This window comes from Monopterus albus, unplaced genomic scaffold (genome assembly GCF_001952655.1).
Source record: "Monopterus albus unplaced genomic scaffold, M_albus_1.0 scaffold127.1, whole genome shotgun sequence".
Classification (NCBI taxonomy): domain Eukaryota; kingdom Metazoa; phylum Chordata; class Actinopteri; order Synbranchiformes; family Synbranchidae; genus Monopterus; species Monopterus albus.
The window spans coordinates 1,406,699-1,410,646 of record NW_018128007.1 but is presented as its reverse complement, the minus strand read 5'-3'; positions in this window follow the sequence as shown (position 1 = coordinate 1,410,646).

Genomic DNA, 3,948 nt, shown 5'->3' with positions numbered 1-3,948 from the left:
GTAACTTATCTTTTCATTTTCGGCTGCTGAATATCTGAGAATAACTGGACTAACGCGGCCACCGTACAACGCATTTCGTTGTGATAATGTCTCTGGGGCTCTATAGCATTGTAGGAAAGCTTTCACACTCTCGCGAGATTTTTTCATTTCACTCCACCTATGTTCTTTCATGACCACGAGACTCAGCCTGTACACGCTCTGTAGTTTAGCCAACCTCTCTCGAGTTTCCTGGTGCATCTGTTCAATCGTTTTCCCTGTTAAAGGATGGATTGCGTGCCCTGAAAAACATGTGAGACACCCGTGGTAAGCACCCCAGGAATTCAAAAGCTTTCTTTTCATTGTTTAGCTGGCTATAGCCGTCCACCCGCAGGGGACCGAAGCCCATCTCACCGCCGTTGAGCGCGTGCTGAATGAATATTCCCTGGTCAGACATTAACCACTCCAGCCACTGGATGCTGGCGTTGGAAAATCGTTTAAAACGGTATTTGTAATCATATGGGCAAGGAATAGCCAACGTTTTTTCCTGGAGAAAGAGGGTCCTGAACACGTACATGCAGGCCGAGGCTATGGTGGACCGTTTGAATGGATCCAGACCCGTTTTTGTTATGAAATTTTTTCTGAAACTCATGCAGGCTTTCATAAGAATCATAGTGTCATTTCTACAATATCTTACAGATTCCTTGGCAAAATCAAACGTGCCGTGGCGCACGGTGGAGTACCAACTCATAAAATCATCTCTTTTCTTATTAGTCATTTGATTACAGCCATAGTACTCCGGCTCAGGATAACGACCAATATAATTCAAATTATCCGCTGAGCTGAACCGGTGGGGCAAAAAGCCTTTGGCAGAGTCTGTGAAGCCGAGATATTTTGGTAGACTTGCTAGGGGGAACAGGAGGAAAGATGCAGAGTCGATAAACCTTAGTTGGAAGTCAGGGTCTGTGAATAATATCAATTTTGAACCCTGAAGAACCAATTCCGGTTTAATTCCCAGAGAGAGCATAGCATTGACTAGAATATGGTCGTCGAAACCCTTTGAATTATGGGCTAAAAACACCACTTTGCGATAACGAGGCTTTCTGAAATGCATCAGGAATTTCACTGCGCAATCTGGCCCAAAATGATCACACTCTACACCGCTCGCTGTTATTGCGCTCACATAAAATGGAACGTGTGTACCGTTCTGATCAGGGTATGTTTCAAAGTCGTAGAATATTAATTTTTTTATCAGGAATATGATCTTCTTTTTCAGGCATGGTTAGGCTCTGGATATAACATTTATGATCATCATCATCATCATAAATTACGCCTCCGCATGTGTAGCAGGTGGACTCGGGGCATTTGTGGGGCTTAGTCTGTTTACTCAGAGGAACGTAATACAGTCTCGAGCATTTTAAGCATTTTTTATGGATTTGGCACAGGCTGGCATGCGTTTCAGCTTGCGGGTGCCATGTCATTTCCCTGTGTTTCATGAGACAGTAAGATGATGCGCATAGTCTGTTACACCTGTCACACACAACACTCTCAGCGGGGATCATTTGCATGCCTGGGCACTCGGCAGTAAAACAAACATTACAATGGCCAGAGCATCTGTGTCTCAAATGACTGTCATAACCTTTGTGGCAGTACTGACAAAAATACTTTGAACCGATGAACGCTCTAGGATTTTTTACACCGTAATAAGAAATTGGATTGTACGACCTGGTCTAACAGATCTTGAAATTGCGTCAGATCGAGGCCGTCTGAGGCGTTGGCAATTACAGAGACGTTTCTCCGGAGCGCATCCCCCCTTAATTCAAGCCGGAGGAGATCTCCTTGGTTACACCTGCCTAACGCCTGTTGGACCAGGTTGGAGACCGAGCCCATGACATTACCGTAGAAGTTTCCATAATTTACTTCAGGCTCTTGATCGATATTTAACAAGCGTCTTTTTTGAAAGTTGTTGAATCTCGCTCTAGTCACGGTGGTTGTTTCACGCGCGACTCACTCTGGTGAGGAAGAGGAGGGGGAAGGCTGTTGATCGTTTTCTGGCCGATTGTCATTGTTATCTAGGGCGCTGTTCTGATTTTCGCGGAGACCTGAACCTGCCTGGTGTTGAGAGGAGTGTATTTGGTCCAGAAGATTGTTTACAGCCTCTTCTAATAGGTCAAAATCAGATGCGCTTGCCTGCTGTAGAGGAGAAGTAACTGGTGAATCATCACCCCCATCTTGTGTCGGATGGCTGTAATTGTACTCTGGGGAATCACTCCGGTTCCTTTGCGGGCTAGCGTTTATCAGTAATCTGTTTATTAACGCGTCTAATTGGTCAAAATGAGCCTCGTTTACGAGACTTCTGTCTCGCGGTGGTGTATTTTGCTGGTTTTCTGAATGCTGCCTGATTGGACTGTTTTCAACGCTTTGTGAAGGGCTATTTTGACTTTCACTGAAAAAAATCCTGTCTCTTTGTTCACGTATTTTTTGCAGGAGGTGGTTTACTTCAAATTCTAATAAATCAAAATCTGATGGATTAACAGGTAACAGGTGGTTTTCTGATGAATTATTTATCACCAAGTTATTAATCAAATCATATAACATGTCAAAATGAGTTAAGTTTACATTCCAGGCTGACATCCTCTAACACAGAGAAATCACTCAAATCATTAGTAAGCTTGCTTCTTAATCACACCGTCTCGGTTGTAACAGGCGAGAATGTCACTCATTACTTGATAAGATTCACACATTAATCTCACGAGATGTTGAAGCATGAGATTGGAGTGGCATCGGGCATCAGCGATGAACCGTGTGCTGTCTCCACCCGAAGAACATCCGCATCTGCGTTTTGCTTTAGGCCTCCTCCGACAAGTTTGTGAATCTTAAGGAATGGGTATAAAAAAGGAGGATTACGAGCTGGGTGCTGTTGAATACATTACGTTTTTAAAAATAATAATAAAGGTTGAGTGAAATAGACGCATTACCGTATGAATAGGAAGATGAGGAGGAAGATGAAGAAGATGGACGTGGGGGTTTTCCCCGCCAGGGGATTTCTTCCTTTGGCCGAGGGAGCGCTTGCTGGCGCTGCTGCTGCTGCTGTTCTGGGGCTCGCCGAGGCTCAGCTGTGTCCTGATTCTGTTGTTCCCATCTGTCTACCGAATTGTATACAAGGAGGCTGGAGCCTTGAGAGCATTGAAGCAGAACGTTGTCTGGAACTGCGTTGAAAAACATTATTACACGAGGTGAGAACTGTTATTATTACATATAGTCAGACAAGCTCGACCGCAGCCAAAACTTACTTTCCAAAGTCTCCTCTGTTAAGGGGCACTGCTCCTGTTCGGTGTGATGGGCGCTTTCTTTTTTTTTTTTAGAGAATAGAAACTTAGTATTTAATTTTTCGCGTCAGGTGTATATATATTTTAAACATTCTTTTAAACTCACCGGTCACCTCGTGGTTCTGGCTCTCCAAAGATTGCTCCTGGCGTAAAGCTTCTTCATACGCCCTCAAATAGCTATCTACCCACAGGAGTAAAAACATTTTTTTTTTTCAAAATATATTTAATATAGACACACAAGGAAATGTAAGGGGGCGGGACAACGCTTCTGATTGGATAGCCTTTCACCAGAACTGTCAAATTGAGTTTGATGAAAACCGGTCTCTATACTCTCTAGTGCAGCTGTGGCAGACTGCGGATTCTCACTGTCCTCATTATAGTTTCTACCCTTTTATTTCAGTCTTCCCACGACTGACCTCTGAGTAATTTACCCCAGAAGCAGGCACACTTTCTTCCACAAAATTTCAAACCTCAGTGTCTATACAGTCAGCTAACCAGCACAATGAAGTCAGTTGGTCATTAAGTAATGGAGGAAAAATAAAAGCAATAATAAATGCAGATAAGGTGCAATATTGGATGGAATTAAGAAACATTCATTAAAAGCAGTGGGAAAAAACACTGTTGATAGCTTAGCTTTAAAAGT